The 20656-nt window shown below is 40.3% G+C and overlaps 1 long non-coding RNA gene across 2 annotated transcripts in view; it reads left to right on the top strand.

Moving 5' to 3' along the window:
• The window catches only part of LOC138918240 (uncharacterized), a 55217-nt gene extending 36866 nt beyond the window's left edge, over nucleotides 1-18351 (top strand). The window contains exons 2-4 of one of the 2 annotated variants that reach the window (XR_011427323.1): nucleotides 5381-5908; nucleotides 9716-9813; nucleotides 16199-16332. This is a non-coding gene — a long non-coding RNA (uncharacterized lncRNA). Of the gene's footprint in view, nucleotides 1-5380; nucleotides 5909-9715; nucleotides 9814-16198 lie in introns of both variants that reach the window. The other variant, XR_011427324.1, reaches the window with a different exon arrangement.
• Nucleotides 18352-20656: the final 2305 nt, after the last annotated feature.

Raw genomic sequence — 20656 nt, forward strand, 5'->3', positions numbered from 1 at the left:
ATATGGTAACAAATGTTTGCTGGTTCTTTCTCCCCGTTTCCCTTCCTAAGAGCTCTGCTAATACATATTGCAGGTCCCTATGAAATCCCTTCCCTGTGTTAATGTAAACCTAAGAGAATTCTCACATGAGCTCAGTTACTATATGACATCTACAGTCTGCCTTTTTCCCAACTCCTCTCCTGCTTAGCACCATCATGCCCACAAGGGACCGCTGCCTCTTCTGTTGGGTTCCATGGCCCCCATTGGCCACAGTTCTGGGCAGCACTGCCCAACCTGGGCTACCATCTGTCTGCCGAATATGAATTTTCTGCTGCCGTTCATATTCTGGCCCCCGAGCACTCAACGTTTCAGGATGCTCTGTGTGAACTGGGAGTAGGAGTGGTAGGATTCTGTCTCCCATTTTAGATGTTACACAGTGTACAACTTGGAGAAAACTCAGTCCTAGAGAGTTTTGATGACATGAATCTTCATGAAGTTCACACTAAGACGTAGATAAATTAAAGGTACCACACTGGACTTTGGATGATCTGTCCCCAGAGAGTCAAGATAAGGTAGATCCTTCTCACGGACACAGCATTGGTTCCTGCAGAGATCCCTACCCTAACAAAAAAATACTGACTCATCAAAGAGGTCTAGACAGTCTAAGAGAAACCAGTTTCAAATTTCAAGTTCTTCTCTATGTCTAAGACTTCATTCCAACTCCCTCGTTTCTCTCAAGCAAAGCCTTGTATTTTACCCTCTCCATTTTACATGCTTTGGAAAGACAGAACTAAATCTCCATCTATTCTAATAAACAGAACATGACAGATGACCAAAAGTGTGAAAGCCAAAACCATGTGAAAAACTGCCTCAAAAGATGAGAAGCCCATTTGGAGGGAAAATACGTGGGTTGCTAGTAGGAGTTTCTCACAATTTAGTTTTTTACATAGGCATTTGCAAAGTGGAAAAGGTTAAGAGGAGGTGAAGTGTGGAGATCTAGCTAAGATTTCTTTAAAACTTTTTAAAAGTCAGATTGCTATTAATCTATGGAAATATCACTTGCAAATATTAAAAATCCCCTCAAAAATAACCTCCAATTCAATCTTGTTGGAAAACCTGATATGCAAAAGAAAATTAGTCACATGTAATGAAAGATGGTAGACCCCTTTGGCCTGGAGGGTGACAAGGAATAAAACGATGAAGATGGTGCCCAGGAGGAAAACGCGGGAATGTTGTTTGGGATCTTGATTCTCATCACTACAGCAATAATAACAACTGCATTGGAAACTTCTAAGTACGTAACTAAAGCTTTGAAATCTTCATCCCTGGTGACAGTCTTAACAGATCATTTCTCATACAAAATGCTGAAAGTTCATTGTCGTCATAAATACAATCTTAATTATCTTTGATGATTGCTATTGAAAAACAGAAATGGAATTAGTTTTAAGGTTTTCGATGGTGAACAAGTTCTTACATGGTATTTTTAATTGGTTTTATTTGCCGATTTTTGTCAGATTTATCAATGAGTGCCATTTGTTCACCACAGGTAGTAATAAACCCGAACAATGCAGAATTGGATACAAAACCATCTGAATTTATTTAACTCACCATTGTAAGTTTTAAACAATGATTTACAACATTTAAAACTGCTCTTAGTTCATTCTTCAGGAACTCTGGAATAGAACCCCAGTTTTTGCTTTGTTGGTATTCCAAAATGGATCTATAATTGAGACTGATGGCCCATGTACGATGCTGCTAAAGGTGACATTTTTAGACAAGGACAAGACATCCCAGAGGAAAATCTTTGCTAATAATGTTTCTTTAATCAAGAACAAAAGTTAACAACTTCTAAGATATAATGGTAGAGGAAAGCCAGATCATACACCAAAAATCTAATCTAATAAACTGAACAAAGGCAAAAGAAAAGACAAGGTATGTGTATATACATGATGGTATATATGTACCATGTATACCTTTTACTTGTTTTTCCTTCTCCATTGGCACTTGGACAAGGTACAACTTCATATCATGCTTTGAAAACATGATTTACACTTCTCAGTGATTTACACATCTCCTAAACTCTAAGAAAACCCATTGAGAACCAAAACAACATCGTTGGAAGCATCAATGAAAGAAACTGATTTAGTCAAAAACCAAGTGCCAGTCATGGAGGAGAGCATTTAAATCATCAAGGATAAGGCAGAAAAAATGACGGAGGTTAAAAACTATTAAGAAGATTGGAGACAATAGGTGTGGAAGATAGAACACAATGATTAAACATACATATAATTTGCTATATAAAAACAAGAACATAAGTTGAAATAATGGAATTGAAAAGAATATTTATAGAAGTTATTCCCAAAATAATGGAAGACGTAAATCTGTACATCAATCAGAGGCAAGAAGTTTAACATGAAAAGAAAAAAAATGAATCAGTAGGTGGGGGAGAGAGAGAAACACAGACTACTTGTCATTTATACATATTTTTAATGGTCATGAATGCATGCATTAACTCAAGTGATGGGATATAAAAGAAAAATTGAGCTGCCTTCAGAATTCTCCGTAACAATGTTGTCATTCAAAATTAAAGCAAGATACAGAACTTTTCAAATGTGCAAAATCTATTTGATGACAAAATTCAGCTAAAAAAGAGATGAATCAAATTAACAAAGTTAGGAAGGGAAAAATTTGCTTTAAAGAATTTGTCATAATTTTGAACCTAGTGAAACAAGGGTAAACCTCACTATGGGAATAAATATTATAGAACAGATTGAACATAATTATGGTGCACCCATATGCGACCATCAAACCAAATGAGGAAAAATTTTCATGAACTGAAATGGAAAAATGTGCATAATATATTAAGTTGAAAAAGACAAGTAAAAATAATTTTACAGTAGGACTAATTTAGAGAGAGACAGGGGTTCAGTAAAGAGTGCTTGATGTATAATAAGCAATAAATAATTAATGAATGATTAAATCTTAAATAAGTCTAAAAATTTCAGAAAGAATACACAAAGACATTCTTCATTTTCTACTCTTCTGTTTAATTTATTACCAAGTGCATATGTTGCTCTTTTTTTTAAGTTGAAAGTTTAAAGACGATCAAATACCATCTTAGTTATCATAAATGATGCCAACTGACTATCAGAAACATTATTTCCAGGATCTGCTGGATAATTCCGGAAAAATTAAAAGCTTTATGTTCTTTAGGAATTGTAAAGCCATCATTCATTGTATTGACAGAAAGACATCACCAAGAGCTTAGACTATACTTAATTTAACTCAGTGTCTGAAAGCCCTTCTGACTGGAAGTGGTAACGGATGCCATATTGATAGCTTTCTCAATTCTGTGGGTGGCTGGTGGGGATGGTTCCTCTCAGTTGGTGGAATGATCTGCCTGGATGATGAAAGAGGCCCTGCCTTAGATTGAGTTTCCCAAAAGCAGACCCTGAGATGAGAATTTTGTTTTGGATGAAGGGCTTCCAGGGAAAACCTGAAAGGGAGTGAGGGAGCAGTACAGGGAAGGGGAGGAGGCCTGGCAGAGTGTAAAGTCCTGAGGAAAGGACCTTCCAGCTGATCAGATTGGGGGTCTGTGGTGTGTAAGTTAAGCCTCACAGTCATCTCTATGCCTTCTGCAAGGCAAGAGAAGTGGGTTTTCATATACACACAGTTGTCAGTCATTGGTTAACTGCAAGGGAAGGAGCAGCCCTGGATTTCCCTTGGTGAAGACAAAGGGAGCTGAAGGCAACTCTCCCAAAAAGAGCTGAAGGTGCAGGATGAAGAAAGCTGAAACTCACAAACCCCTCTCTCCAAAATTCTCTGGAACAAACAGTAAAAATGGATCCAAGGGGATCTGGGAGGAGCACTGACATTATCTGCTACAAACTCCACCGTAAAAAAATCAGTATTTAAAATGCTGCATTGATGCAAGAATAGATAACCAGGGGAATGGAACAGAGGAGAGAACTCTTTAATAGACTCATGCTTTTATGAGAATTTAGCATAAAATAAAAGTGACATTTAAATCAGCGGGGAATCCAATAGCCAAGAAATAGTGGGTCAATTTGGGGGGAAAAATAGTTACATTCCATGACTCACACCATTTGCCAAAATAAATTTCAGGTGCATTAAAGATTTCGATGTTTAAAGTAAATCAGAAAACTAATAGAAAAATTCCACAGGAGAATATTTATATAATCTTTGAGTGGGATAGATCTTTCTTTAACATGATCCTATGAACAAAAATTTTAAAAGAGAATGAAAATGACTGTGCAGCTAAAGGATCATAAGAAAAGTTAATTGACAAATAATTTCATTGCTCACTTACCACAGGTACTACAATTAGAATCATTCAGAAAGAGACGACACAAAACTTTTCAAAACCTCCCTCTTGCAAGGAGCAAAAGGCGTAACTACATAATCTCCCATAGTCTCTTACACCTAATTAGTGTCTTAACCAGACATTCAGAACCACAGAATAGCCGACTGAGATGAGGCCTCAAAAATCGTCTCATCTAAGCGCCTCATTTCACAGAGGAAGATGCTGAAGCTCAGGGAAGCCGTGATGCTCCCAGCCCACACCTCTCCTTAGTTGATGAATGTGAGGTGAACATCACTGGTTTTAGTTTCTGTTTATGCCCATGAACTTTTGTAGGGGTCAAGGCAGTGTGGGAACCACTTTTTTCCCCTTGCCACCAGTTCAGATGGGACACCAAACAGGAGACAGAAGCTTTCGGTTAAATTTCATAAGGAAATTAGTCATGCCAAGAATCAACGGATAACTGATAACCCTTTGTAACTTTTTTAACACATGGGTGTCTGCACTTTCACCAACAGTATCTCACTGAGAAAATAAGAGACTACTTTATGAGCTCCAGTCACCCCTAAGATACACTTGGAATCCCAGGGACCAAGGTGAATGGGAGGCTGTCTCTTCCTAGGAATCGGAATGACTCCAAACTCTCAGTCGGGCTTTCCAGCTGCCCCTAGCTGCTTGTCCTCCATCTGTCAGTGCTTTATGATTTGATCAATTTGATCATTGGCCTCCTTTCCATACTGGCAAGAATATCAGCATTTTCCTTTCCCATCCTACCTCATATCCTCCCTACAAATGTACAATCACATCTTTCATAAAAAGCAGATGAGAAAACAGCCTGCACTGGGTCAGGGTAAGCTGTAAATCATAATAGTGGTTTAGCAAGAAACCACATCAGTGAGGACCTCTGGTCTGTTTTTGTCCCAGCCAGTAGGGTGGAGGAGAAAGTGGCCGTGCTGGTGCCCCTGGCCCCCACACAGCCAACCCAGGCAGCATCATTTATGGAGGATTCACTAATTTGTTCTTTCCTCTCCCTTCCTACCTTCACGTCACTGGTTTTGTTTTTCTTTTCCCTCTTTCCAGATATGTTCATTGACCAGTCTGTGCCAGACACAACAAGAGGCACTGGGACTCCGAAAGTGAACAGGCCACTGTTTGTGCCTTGAAGGAGCTTCCAGTCTTGACCCTGCTACAGGATCAGATACTGTTGGGCACAAGCCCTACTCCTGAAAAATCACAAGCACCATTTACCTTTGTTGATATCATGGTGCAATCCCGATGGTCTGCCACTGCTTACAGTAAATGCCAAAATCCCCCGTGGGATCTGACCTCTTTCAGAGACAGTTAACACAAGTGCCACTCACATAGCGTTTAACAGACTGTGTCAAACAAAGCAAAGATTTAAATGCTGCTCCTGCGGGTGCAGAACTCTCCCAAGTTTAATTTTTCTTGCTTCTCTGATCTCCAGGATTCTAGCTCCGCCTACTCCTTTTGCTTTTCACTTCTCTGCCCACACTCTCCAGAGACTGGACCACTTGGCTTCTCCCGAACTTTGACCTACAGAATCTGCCTGTCTTCAAAGGGAGCCAAATTTCAAGCCTTTCCCTTCAGGTTTGTCCCAATAGGACCTTTGCCATCAGATTATAAATATCCTTATTCTGGCTGCCTATGAGGCCTACATCAATTCTCTTGAAAATGTGGGAAGCTGTATTCATTAGCCCCAAGATGAAGTCTTGCTTCCTATACAGTTGGTACCACACAGGTTAACACCTCGGATGTTTCCTATGCAATTGGTACCACACAGGTTAACACCATTTTCACTGGCTTTATCGTTGATCTTTGCCCCTGTTCTTCCTCATATATCACCACCGTTATTGTTGTTGTCGTGGCTGCCCTTTGGTCTCTGCCTCGATTCCTCCTCAAAATTCCACCTCAAAGATTAACAATGTACAAGAATTTTATGAGTACCCTCAACACTGACAACAACAATAATGGCTAACAGAGCTGAACCTTTAGAGCAGGCCAGGCACTGTGCTAGATGCCTTACTTGCATTGTCTCATGCGGTCTTCTCAGGAATCCCATATGCATGGTTTTTCTAAGCACTGTAGGTAATTGTCTTAGTCAGAGTTCCCCCAAAAGCAGCCCCTGAAATAACGATGTCGATGTAGGTAGTTTATTTAGGATTTAGGAGGTGGTCCCAGGAAATAGAGGTAGAAATTGATGACCTGGGAGAGGGAAGGTAGGAAAGCTGTAAAGGATAAAGGGGTGGATAAGCACTGTGAGCAACTGGGCTCAATCCCCTGGAGGCTTCTGAGAAACTGTAGCATGCACCTCAGAATAATTTCAGCAAGAAACAAGGAATCTGGACTTATCTACTGGTTCCCATCCATCATTGCTAGAGGATCACCCAGGCTGATTTAACTCTTTGGAGACCTTCCAGACCCCGGGGACGGAGCACTCTCCTATGGCAGAGAGCCGCCAGAAGCACTGCTGTGGACAGGAACTGTCTGTCGCAGACCTCCGAGTGGGCCAAGGTCATACGGGCAAGCCGCTGACGGTGTCTGCTCCAGAAATATGGAAGAGAAAAAGGGAAAGGACAAAAATGAGAGGAAATAAGATCTGATCTTATCCTCACTAAGATTAGGAGAATGTATAAAAGAATTTAAAATTCATCTACTTAATAACTGTTAATTGAGTGCCTACTGTGTTCCACACACAATTTCCCACACTGCGAGTGTAGGAGTGAGCCAAACGGTCATTGGCCTCATGAAGATTACATTCAAAACAATTAAGTGCTAAATAAATAGTGCTATTCAGAGGTCCACAAAGGACAGAGAGGGAAATGAGCTTGAGCTGAGATGGTCAGGAGGGTTTCCTGGAAAAGGTGGGCCTTATTCAAGATGCCTGGACAGTGAAGGGAGATTCTACTGAATGTTCTCCCTAAATGAGAGCCTGGGACAATGACCACCATGTCACCCGTGGGAAATCTAGCCCCTCATGAATCCCTGTATCTTTGGTATCTCTGTGAAGTTCTTCTGGGATGCTCTTCAAGTGGGGTCACTGGGTTAGGCCCTGAAGGCAGTTGGTGCTGCCCCTGTGGTCCTCTTTCCTCCTAGCCCTTCCTGCCTGATAGCTCATTGATCTGGTTTGTGAGAAGATGGCTGCACTTGGGACTTTGAACCCACTTTGCTTAGTGTTTGTATCCAAAAGTGGCATTTCAGATATGAGAAAAGCTTCCAACTAGTTTGTAACTGGCAAGTGAAACATACAGCAGCCTGTCAAGCTGCTTCTTGCTGTCATTTATAGATTTCCAGGTACCTCATGTGGAGATTAAATATGGAGTGATTTGGTACACATGACGCATTTGTGTCTGCCACTCCTGTTTTAGGCATTTTACTGAGGTTTCTGGTGCCTCTACTTTGCTTTTTCTCTAGAGTTACCAGCATGTTCTTCTCGACCCCATAAGTGCTAGACCAAAGGTTGTCAAATTGACATCTGAGGGTGACACCCACTGATCCTGCCTTGTCACTCTTAGATATTTTGATTGCCTGTCACAGATTCTTTAGCACCCAAGAAACCTCATAACACACTCCCCCCACCTCTACCCCCGATCTGGCCTCAGAAGTGGAGGGATTGGCTGCTACTGGAGAAGGGCAAAGGCCTCATGTTGGCAGAGCAGAACATGGGCTATCTGGGGGGAATGGCTCATATCTACATATGCTCTGCTGGACCATTGCAAGAGTTTCCTACTGATCTCTCTGCCTCCTCTCTCAGCTCCTTCTGAATGAATCTGAAGTCCTTCCTGGCCAGGGCCTACAAACCTCTACATGACCCTGCCCCTCCACCTCTCTGATCTTACTTTGTACCACAGGCCCCATCTGTCATTCTGCTCCAGCCAGTCCTCCATCAAGACACACACACTCCTGCCTCAGACACTTTGCACTTTCTGGTCCCTCTATCTGGAACACTTTTCCACAGACATCTGCGTGGCTCACTCACTCCTTGCTTCATCTAGGTCTCTACTCAAATATTATCACATCAAGGTGGTCTTCCCTGATCCCCCTATAATATAAAGCACCTCCCCTTCCCCTCCATCATTCTGTAACCCCCATACTCTGTTCTGGGTTCTGCCTGACATTCTCACACATTGTTCTCTTTCTCCCCACTAGAAGGTATGCACCAGAGACCTTGCCAATTTTGCCCTTGTATCACCAGCCCCAGAACAGGGCTGAGCATACAGTAGACCATCAATAAATATTTGTTAATGACCAAAGAAGAGGGATTTAGTGAGTATCCATGTGCTAAAGGAACTGATCCTAGAGATATTGTGGTTTGAATATTAAATATTTACATATGAACACTTCTTACACCCATGCAGATGCCACTTCCACTGCTTTACTGCTACAGAATTTTAAAATGATCCTGGCAAAGGCAATTGTCCCGTGAATCTTTTACGGGGAAAATGATCAACCCTATTGGTAATTAGAGAACTGTCAATTAAAGTAGTAACGCGATTCCACTACTGACCAAGATTTTCTAACTATTATCATCACCAATGTTGGGAAAGCCAGCACTGGAGTGGGGAGGACACTGGGCACTGGTACACTTCTGGCCAGAGAGGGGATGCATTCTACTGACTAACTAATATGCATGAGAAACCTCAGGATAAGCAGTTTTTGAAATGTTATGTCTGAAGAACATTTATTCATATGGAATTTTTAAATTTTTTTTACAAGCAGAAGAACAGGATAAATAAGATATGTAGAGTACAATCCCACTTTTAGTTAAGGAATTCTATATACTGGAAGTTTGCATCCCAAAATGTTACCAGTGCTTACCTCTGGGTAGCAGTATTACAAGTCATTTTAGTCTTCTCCCTTTCATTTGCCTGTATTTTCTAAATGTTTTAAAAGTAACTTGTTTTAATTTTTCACTTTTCTATTATGCAAACATTACATGGAAAATTGAAAAATATAAGCAAAAATAAAGGGTAAATAAAAATCACCTGTAACAGAGATAAATACTGGTAATAATACAATAATAATAAGTAATAGTTTATATTAATAAAAATAAATATTTTGATAACAAAAGATAATATATATTTTTGATGCTGGAACACCCCCAGCTTCCACTGTCTTATTAATATGAGGCCACACAGTATGGACAGACTACTGAATGTGCCGTGGATCTCCATGATCTTGATAATTTGTGGGGGGTGGGGGGAAGCTTCTGTCCTGAATTCCAACTAGTGTCATTCTAGAAGAAGCAAATCTTGTTCTGATCCTCTTAGCTGAGGGTTGTCTCAAGTTAGTGGCTTTGTAAGGAAATGCCTCCCTCAGACCATGCTGGGGCTGGTCCACAGAAAATCTTTCCATCAGGTTTGACCCCCTTGGCACAGACTCTGGTATACATTACAGGTCTGGAACCTTGACTATTTAAACTGAGCCCTATGGACGGATACTTCACAGCAGAGGAAGGAGACTCCGAAGGGATTACCTTATTCCATTTATCTTGGGTAAGTAAATGTCCCATCCTGCTCCCACCAGGTTGAAAATGGCCGCCCACATGGGAGGCTGAATGAACTAGACCAGGTCCTGGGAGGTGTTCTCCTAACCAATTTGTTGATAATTAATAAATAATATTATCAAACATATATGGGGCTTTATAATTTAGAGAGTGCCTTTTCGTGTATTATCCTATTTGGTTTTTGCAATCCTATGACATAGGTATTAGAGCTCAATTTGGGGTGGCAGAGAATGGGAGAGTCACAGATACCTTAAAAATCTTATAATCAAAGCTATTTCAGTAACTGGACTTGTGGCCAGAAATATATCTGTGGATGGGATGCCATGAATCCTGTATTAATAATAATGGAGAAGGTGAGTATGTCATTTATTCAAGATATGTGTTTTCAGTAGTCTTACCCAAAATCAGGGGAAATATGTAGTTTAATTAATTTTATTTTACCAAAGTGTGCAGTCGTAGATCTTGTACTTCTAACTCATATCTTCTGATATAATTAGTAAAATACTGGTTTTTAACAAATTTGATAACACAATAGTTTTCTACTTTGTTTAGTTTTCTTTTTTTTCCTTCTACGAGTAATTCATCTTTATTGTTGAAATTTTTTTAAATACACAAAAGAAAAAAGAAGTATAAAAAAATCACTTTTAATCTTACCATCCAGAGATACACTGTCAGTGTTGGTGTATTTCTTTTCTTTGTTGTTTGTGCGTGTGTGTGTGTTTTCTTGCAGTAACATTGGTTTATAACATTACATAAAGTTTGGGCGTACATCATTATATTTCGATTTCTGTGTAGATTATATCATGTCCACCACCCAAAGTCTTCACCACACACATGTGTCTAATCACCCCTTTTGCCCTCCTACCTCCCCGCTTCCCCTCTGGTAATCCCCAATACAAACTCTGCCTCTGTGTGTTTGTTTGTTGTTGTTTTTATCTTCTATTTATGAGTGAGATCATATGGTATTTGACTTTCTCCCTCTGACTTATTTCACTTAGCATAACACCCTCAAGGTCTATCCATGTTGTCACAAATGGCCAGATTTCATCATTTTTTATGGCTTAGTAGTATTCCATTGTGTATATATACTACATCTTCTTTATCCATTCATCTCTTGATGGGCACCTAGGTTGCTTCCAAGTCTTGGCTTTGTGAATAATGCTGCAATGAACATAGGAGTGCATGTCTCTTTACACATTTGTATTTTCATGGTCTTTGGATAAGTAGCCAGCAGTGGAATAGCTGGATCACATGGGAGTTCTATTCTTCATTTTTCGAGGAATCGCCATACTGTTTTCCATAGTGGCTGCACCAGTTTGCACTCCCACCCGCAGTGTATGAGAGTTCCCTTTGCTCCACATCCTCTCTCACACTTATTGTTTCCTTTCTTATTAATTATAGCCATTCTGATGGGCGTGAGATGATATCTCATTGTAGTTTTGATTTGCATTTTCCTGATAATTAGTGATGTTGAACATCTTTCCATGTGCCTGTTTTTCATGTACCATCCAGAGATACAATGTCAATGTTGGTCTATTTCTTGCCAGTCTTTTTTTTTCCAACAAGAGGCCTCAATTCTAAATCAAGGTTTATACAACTAATAGTGACTCAGCTTCAATTCATTTTGTGAAAGAAAATGTTCCTTCACAGAATCTAGTAGAATTAAAAGTTTAAGATTCACATGCTCAAATCCAAAGAACCACAGATAATGTGCCCTTTTGTGTATACTTCACTCTCAGTTCAGTTAGCTCTTCTTGATACTAAATTTCACATTGGTTTATTCAATTATTCATTCAATAAATATATATATATTGAGCCCCTCCTAGACACTGGGTATTTTCTAGGTACTAGAGAAATGGCATTTAAAAAATCAGATGAAAATCGCCATAATCATTGAGCCAATATTTTTCAATGGGAGCCAGTAATAAACACGATAAGTAAGTAATGCATATATAGCAAGTTAGTCATAAGTGCTAACCACAGAACCAAAGCATGTTCAGAAACATCCTGAAGCTTGCACTCCAAAGGCAGCCATAATTGTATTTGTTGATACATTTTAAAAATAAGGGAATCTCTTTTGAAATTGTGATTTTTATTTTCAATAAGTAGCTCCGTAGTCCTTCAATATGTGTAATTTCATTGACCTCAGAGTTCTTTAATAGCATAGAATAAGAATTGCCATTTGCTTTGTTTGCTCATTTAGAATCTGTCACCCTTCCTTCTTTGTAGATTGAGTAGTGCTATCATTTCAGGTTGACTTTGTTCAGTAAACTACAGTTTTTTGAACTAACATAGTTCTGCAAGTTGAGTCCCAAACTGTCCTCTAATTCTGAAAAGGTCTTCATCCATGGAAATTGCTCAAATAGAGCTTCAGCAACATTCTACAATCTAGTCTTACAACTGCATTAAAATAAGTCAGGCAGCTTCAAATTCTGCTATACATTTTGTAAAACAGAGAACTTGAACAGCACAAGCACAAAGAAAAGTTCGTAAGCTGAATGACTTCTTCTGTCACAACACAGAAGATATTTTTACAAGGAGGATTTACAAAGTTTGAATCACAGATTGTTTTGGTGAATGATATGATGAAAGAAAGATGCTTCATTTCTATCATCTTTTGGGCTTGACTAGAATGTTGAAACTTCATCATGTGACAATCAAAATTGATGACAAACAAATTATGACCTGGTAATTGAGGGGTGTTTTAAATTAATACTTCCCCGGGACATTTACTAATGTGAATGGCTACAAAATTAACACACAAATATCACAGCTTTTCTGTACAAACAATAACTACTCAGGAAATATAATTGAAGGAAAAGTTCCAATTACCACAGCATCAAATGAGACAACGTATTAGAATCATCTATTTAAAAGGTGCCCAGTCTCTACAAATAAAATCTAAAAATCTACAGAGAGATACACCAGAAGATTTGCATAAATAGAAAAATCACCCTATTTTTGGATAGTATGGCAAATTGCATTTTCCAAAATACCATAACAATATTTCCCATCTTCTATGATCTTCTTTCAGTGATGCTTTAAAACTCCTTCCATTGAGAGGTGAGGTCTTTGTTCCTTTGCCTTGAATCTGGGTACACTTCTGACTATGGCAGAAATGATACTTCTGCAATGAGGTCATAAAAAGAAATGCAGCTTCTACTTGGGTGTCTTAGAATGCTTGTTCTTGGAACTCAGCCACCATCTTGTGAGGAAGCCCAACCACATAGAGGAGCCAAAGCCCTTGCCCTCAGTCCCAGTTGAGCTCCCAGCTGACAGTCAATACTTTGCCAGATGTATGGAGGAGCAATTTTGGATGTGGACTGTGTTTTAATTTGGCTTTTATCCCCCTTCCAACTTTCTAACTCTCTACTTCGTTGACTCATTTTCCCAAAAAAGTCCTGTATACAAGATCAGCTCATGTCTACCTCCCTCCAAACATTGCTGTTACTATTTCTGCACTTTGTAAACAAGGCGTTGGCTTGCCCCAAAGAATACAGGGGGGAAAATCTACATAATATCTTGTCTGAGTTCTTTCCCTCACTTATCCCTCAAATCAGAAAAAAATGAAAATTTACTAATGCAACTCTTACCTGACATAACAACCCTTCAGAGAATTAGCACAATTTAAAATCTTTGAATCATTCTTTTCACTGAAGCTCTGACATATAGGTTGAGGTTGTGCTCAAAATAACAGTAACAGCCTGAAGATTAATGTAATAAGAACCGCTGAAGGAGAATGAAAGCAGCAAAAAGAAGAGGAAAAGGAGGAAGGAAAAAAGAGAAGGAGAAGGAAGAGAACAAAGAGACAAGAAGAAAAGCAAGGACTATTACAGCTGCTATTATGTGGGCAGTAATTTCTATACTATCTTTAGGGTTTTTTTCTCCTTTTGGGATAGATTAATGTATGGTCTTTGCTACACTGATTCTTTTAGTTTATATCTTTTATTTAGCCTGGCCTCCCCCAAGTTTCACCTGCATTTTCCTACCAACCATTCTCTAGGCATGCATGCATTTCTAAAAATGCTAGAAATCTACTGTTGGATGTTTCAGAGGCATCTCAAACCTACTATGTCCAACACTGACATTGATATTTCCTCAAAGATGCTCTACCCATCTTACCCATTTCACTAAGTAGTATGAACCTCCCCTCCAGCTGTTCAGATGAGAAACTTACGAGTCATGTTTGCATTCTTTTCCCCTTTTCCATTACTTCTGCTTCAACCAACCCAACATCTAGTCCAGTCAGCTTTGCCTCCAAAATGTAATTCCTAATATTCCGCTTCTATCACCTCCACTGACAACATCAGCATGTAAATTACTGTCTCCTCACTAAGCCTATTGCACTAGCCCCATTTCTACTCCTGCCAGCTCTGAACACTTTCTGCACATCTGCTAGAGGAACCTTTGTAAATACAAAGCAGATTGATTTCTTCCCCTATTTAAATGGTCCAATGGCTTCCATTGCAGTTAGAGTAAAATCCTAAATCTTTAATGTGATCAAGAACGTCTTACATGCCCAGCACTTTACAACCTCTCCAGCCATGTACCGCTCCCCTTCTAATTCATTCTCATCCCCAACATTGCCACCCAGCTCCTCCAACACACCAAGGGCCTTCCTAGCATTAGGCCTTCTCTCATGTTATTCCTTCTATGTGGAACATTTCTCACTTCTTCGACTGCCTTCCTCTTGCTCATTTTTCATGTCTCAGCTGAAATGTTGCTTCCTCAAAGAAACTTTCTCCAGGCTCCAAACTAAATCAGTATCTTGTGCTGGACACTATAGATTGACTCACTCAATGACTATTCTATTTTCCTTGTACTTGGAGAAGATAGAATGGTGCTAAGTGCATTGCCAATTCCCTTGCAGCTAAGGTTCTGGATACTGATTGGCTTCCACCTGACAGTTTCTACTGGCAAGCACCGTCATGAAAACATGAGGTTTCTCTGGATTGTCTCAGGTTTCAGATTCCTGACAATGAAGAAGTAGAGGGTACAGTGGCATTAGTGGTCACGGGAGCATCTTGATCTGGCTTCCTAAATCATGAATCACTGCCTTGGGTATCCAGTCAATAGCTTCCTGAGTGTTCAGAGGCAGTTTCAATAGGGGATCTATGTGGGTGGCAGTGAACTCTACATTCTGACAAAGCTCCATTGTGGTGGCTTCCCTGGTGGGATAGCTCTGCACTGTTCTGAGAGATACTCCTGAAGACCCAGGATTAAACTGCTCTTTCAGCCCTTCCAATGATTTTTACAAACACACCATTCCTTGTATTAATCTATGTCCTTCTTTAAATACCTACCATGCAAGCGGAGTTGTTTCTATTTCGTACATTGGAGCCTGACTGATATAGTCTGCCTGTTAAGCTCTCTTAGAATTCTTATCACAATTTGTAATTGTATATTTATTTGTGGGGTAGTTTGTCTCTGTCTGGGTCACTGCTGTGTCCCCTAGCATAAAGCCTGACATTTAAGAGTAGATTAATAAATATTTGCCAAACCAATGAGAGAATTTAGCCCTTTCAACTGTGTGGGTAACTCATTTGTCAAGCGATGATGGAGATAATTAGATTCACACCCCAATTACCTCTTACATCTTTAAACAATAACAGAATTGCAAAATGTTTAAAGTAATACAAATATAGATCTGCAGCCTACAACTCCGGTAAGAGAGATGGTCATTGAGAGCTAATGAAGAAATTCCATAAATTAATTTTGCTGTCATCAAATCTGATCTGATCTAATGCCTACTCAATCAAGAGACTTCATTAGGCTAACTGGAAAAGGACACCCACCATAGCGACCCACGTAACTCCAGTTATGCATCATTAAATAAAAAGGCTTTTATAGGTCAATTGGTTCCAGGCGTAAGGTTTGCAAGTTCTTGGGTCAGAAGGAAACTTTGATATGGGCCAAAAAGTCTCCAATCTCAAGTGTGAAATTCGAAGGAAAAGAGTTAATCTGCCCCTGAATTCAGTCAGTGTCTTTTTGAGTCTGAATGTTGCAAAGGAACATGAGGGCATGGGAGCACTGGGACAGGTCCATCCAAAGCAATGTTCCCGAAGCATCAGTAGGTCAAGCAGGCACCGCAGCATGGTGGCCAAGCCCATTCCAGGGCTTTGAATGACACCAGCCCAGATGCAAATGTTGTCTCTGCTTCTTACAAGCTGAAAAACCTTGAGAAAGTCATTCAATTTTCTCATTTGTAAAATGAAAATACTAGTCATACTTATGACTAGTCATAGGGTTTTTCTCTGGAATCACGTATGTAAAATACTTAGCTTGGAATTCAGAACATACCTTACGTGTGCTTGATAAATAACTATTATTTTTACTGTTTAATGAATACATTCTTTTTCTTTACTCCATTACAGAAGTTGACATCTGAGCCATCTGTTCTGAATCTGGAAAAGAATTCACTGATCCTATTGTTATGTTGGTTCCAAGTGCTTCCATTGGGGTAAAAATTTCCAAAAATCTGTGGTATCATCAAGAAAGAACACAGAAACACCAAAAAGCCTTTTCTAGTTTGTGGGATGCTTGGTGCTGCCCACATCCCTTTAAAGTCAAAACCACTCCTCCCCATTCCTATAGTCCTACTGGAGTTGTCTCCTTCCTGGGGTGACCACCCAGAATACTTCAACCACCTGGATATAATGAGATCAGCATGCATCCCAAACACTGTCAATATGAGACCTTTTCTGTAATTGATATGGATGTGGACAAAAGTTTTTACTTTCTCAAACACTGCATCCTACAAAGGCAGTGTAAGCTGAGAGTAGCCTCACAGCCACCACCTTTTCTGTCTGAAAATTGGCTAATACACAAAGGGAAACAGTGGTGGGAAAGAACAAGTCAATGAGTTCAGTGGATCCAGTCATCCTTAAATAGGATTCGGCACCTTCAGACATTGCGTTATATGAGTCAATGAACTAAGTTTTTTCCTTTATTTTGGTCTAGGTTAGATTGTGTTAAATTGAATATTGTCCCTTCCATCCGAAACAATTGTGATTCATACAAACACTAGCTTAGTTTGGGGTACCCTCAGAAACAAACCCTGAGAGAAGAATTCAAGTAGAAGTAGTTCATTTGGGAGGTAATCCCATGAAATACCAATTAGAGAGTGGAGAAGTGAGTCACGAAAGGGAAGGAAGCCAAAAGATGCTGTATAATTGAGCTGGTTATCACCGTGGGCACCTGTAGCTTAATACCACTGGGGAAACTCTGGGATCCAGTGTAAACTATAAGCCTCCCAGAGATCCCACCCAAGAGGCAGGGAAAACAGGGTATTATAGATCAACTCCCATCAGTCATGGGTTGTGGCCTGATCTGGAGGTGTTCATTCTCTGGTACTAACCCATCTGTGTGTATATACCAGGAACTGGCTGCCAGATTAAGCTCTTGGGCAGAAGAGATGCAAATGCTGGCTGGAGATGGCCTGTGGGCACTACCATGGCAGTAAGGCTCCAGGGGATATAGGTGGGACCAACAGCATCTGCTGCAAACATAATGTTCAGAAAAAATCCAGAGAAAGATCAGTAACAATATTAACTTATGTTTATGTAAGAGTTAGGGGTTGGAAAGGGTTTTGCCATATCTTGCATGATCCAATACATTCCTACTAAGTCAATAACAGGAATCACCATCCCTATTTTATAAGGAGAAAACTGGACTCAGAGAGGTTGAGTAAGCTGCAGGAGCACACACAGCTATTAGGCAACAGAGCCTCAAGCCTGAGTTTTCTAATTCCAAATCCAGGAATATGCAGGATGGGCATAAGTGTGATTTCAGAGCACCTCTGGAAGAATAAGGCTTTAATAGACAGAAAATTCACCTCAAATGCAAACATGTAAGATGGCTGGAATGTAACATTTTTTCCCTAGTTTCTCTCTTTTCAAAATTCTTTGTATTGTCAATATATTAACTTTATATTGAGAAATACATTTATGATTATAAAAAAGATCAGGCTAGTGTGAAAAGGTTTAAGCCAAAAAGTCTGCATGACTGAAGTCTACAACAACCATGTTATGCAGAGTAGAGTTGAAACAGACACTCATAGAAGTGACCTGTGTCAGAAATGCCTGAGCCTGCTTTTCTATTGTATGAGTTTGTAGGGTAAATGTTAAAGAAAACAGTTCTTCAATATTTCATACCTTTGCCACATCAAGATGAAAAGTCTTCGCAAAAAGATTTACAGGCTTTAAGGAAGTCACAGGACGTCACCCATGGCTTTGGTTTTAAAGAAGGAGTTTACAAGTCAAACAAGAGGATAAAATGACGGATATCACCTCTATGAGGTTTCCAGACATTGGGACAGGCATCTGAGAAAGCTTATGGACTCCCCATTCCTAGAAAACATCAGAACTGTCTTTGGATCTGAACCTCTCCTGAGGAAAGTTAGACACCACCTCAGCAATAAATATAAGGAGGAGCTCTGAGTGGCTATGGATCTCTGACCATCCTTTTTGGTTATTTGGAAATGATCTAAGCCGTGTGGTAAGCCTAAAACAATAACAATTGACATCCACCATGATACAACGATCTTTTTTTGTGAATATCTCATATAGTTGGGTAACTAAGAGAACAGGAATTAATATTGAATGAGATAAATACCAAGCATCTATCATACACATTTAACTCGCACCTTCAACAAATGTAAATTGAGCTCCTGCTGTAGATAGGCAGTGTGCTCATTTCTGGGAAGTTAGTGGTGACCCATGCCCTCCTGCAGTTACAGCCTTGTGGAGCAGACAGGAGAAAGCCAAGAGGTGATTGCTAACTGTTGCCAGTATTCTAAGGGATATTTTGAAAGCTTGGAACTAGGAAACCTAATTTTGATTCTGCAGAGACTTTAAGATTGATAGGAGTAGGCAAGCCAACAGTGGACACAGTTGGCCCAGAGCTTTGGCTTGCTCTGGGGGTCACAAGATGACCCAGAGCTTTCTATAGAAAACATGTATCTGGACAGACAGTGGAGTGACTGCTGTTGATGTGTGTATGCTGTGGTAAGAGGGAGAGGGCACCTTTGGCTAAATACTGTAAGTTGGTTCCTGTAACCAGTGTGGGAGGAGAGCGCCCTCAATTAGGAGCCGGAGGAAACTGAGTTTGAAACCTGGCTCTGCTGTGTGGCTTTGGAAAGATGCTTTGCCTCTCAGTGCCCCAGTTTCCAGTCTGTGAACATGGCAGGTTCATAGTCTTGCAGATTAGGTTCTCTAGAGACCCTGAAACCACGTTTATTAGGAATCTGTGATCTGTAATGGAAAGGGAGGGGAGCAGGATTAGACTAAGGGAGAATTCAAACTGCAGTGAAAGCCCAACAACACCTTGGCCAACCCTGGAGGGAGCTCTGGAGCAAATAAAACCCAATAGAGTTGTTCCCTGTTCGGCCAGAATGACTTGACCTTTAGACCCCTACTGCCCTCATCACTGGATGTGGGCTTTGCCTGAAAAGGGTGTGAATATGGGCCAGGAGGCTCTCTGCAGCTGAGGCCAACTCAGAAGGAGCTGACAGCCGAACAGAGACTGTGTTCTGACCACACTCTCCACAGCTGGGAAGCAGGTCCTCTTTGAAGGGAGAGCTGGGTTGCACATTTGTGTCTACCACAAATACCGCAATTCTGGAGGGTAAATGAGATTATGTCCTTACAAACTTCTGGCACAACGGAGATGCATAATATATGTAAGTTAAATCTTGATCATTATCACATGCTCATTATTTTATTCGACAACATTCAGTGGGCTCCTACCATCATCTTTTCAAGCATTTTTTTATTAAGCATCTGTCCTTTGGGGCTGGCCCGGTGGCACAGCGGTTAAGTTCTCACATTCCGCTTCTCAGGTGGCCTGGGGTTTGCCGGTTTGGATTCCGGGTGCAGACATGGCACCGCTTGGCAAACACCATGCTGTGGTAGGCGTCCCACGTATAAAATAGAGGAAGATGGGAATGAATGTTAGCTCAGGGCCAGTCTTCCTCAGCAAAAAGAGGAGGATTGGCAGTAGTTAGCTCGGGGCTGATCTTCCTCAAAAAAAAAGCATCTGTCCTTTGCATATTCTACAGCCTCAGAAAGGAATGTTTCCCTCTCCTAAAACTTAAAAGATATCCACCTCATATGCGTTCTCCTCCATGACTTCCTTCCTGGTCCTACTTACTACCCTAAAGGATCTTAATTACTCATTTGACAAATATTTGTTGAGCTGATGGTCTCCTAAGCCTTGGAATACAATGGTGAAAAGATCCAAGTGTACCTTCAAGCTTATCTTCTCTCTTGTGGAACAGTCCTCTGCCCACTCTCACCCCACCCTGGCCACAAGTACTGTGGTGCCCAGCATATGCCACCTGGAACCTGAGATTATAGTTTGGAATTATAGCTGCCCCTAGCCCTGCCCTCAAGTCATTCTGTGTTCCCAGAAAGCAGAGAGAGTGCCTTACTGTTACCTGAATTACAATATCCCTCCCTAAACCCATCATGCAATTTACATCCAAAGTAATATGAACGGAACTGAGCTGAGTTGAATTGAATTGAACGAAACAGAGAGTATCCTGTGTCTGACTCTGGTTCTTCTAATAAAAATTAATACCTTAGTTTAAAAAGCAATTATCTCAACTGAACTACTGAGCTGATTAAATGTGCCATAAAATTTTTGCAGTTTATAATCCTTTGTACAGATGGAAAGAAAGACTCTCTGCAAGTTTGAAGACAGATTTTCAAATTTGTCCCTTCAGTGATTGCTGTATAAGCCAGTGTAGCTTAGTGGTTCCGAATGCTAGGCTATGGAATAAGTCTACATAGTTTCAAATCTTATCTTGGCTGCTGTGTGACCTTAGGTAAATG

The sequence above is a fragment of the Equus caballus genome, chromosome 16, assembly GCF_041296265.1.
Source record: "Equus caballus isolate H_3958 breed thoroughbred chromosome 16, TB-T2T, whole genome shotgun sequence".
NCBI classification, from domain to species: Eukaryota; Metazoa; Chordata; class Mammalia; order Perissodactyla; family Equidae; genus Equus; species Equus caballus.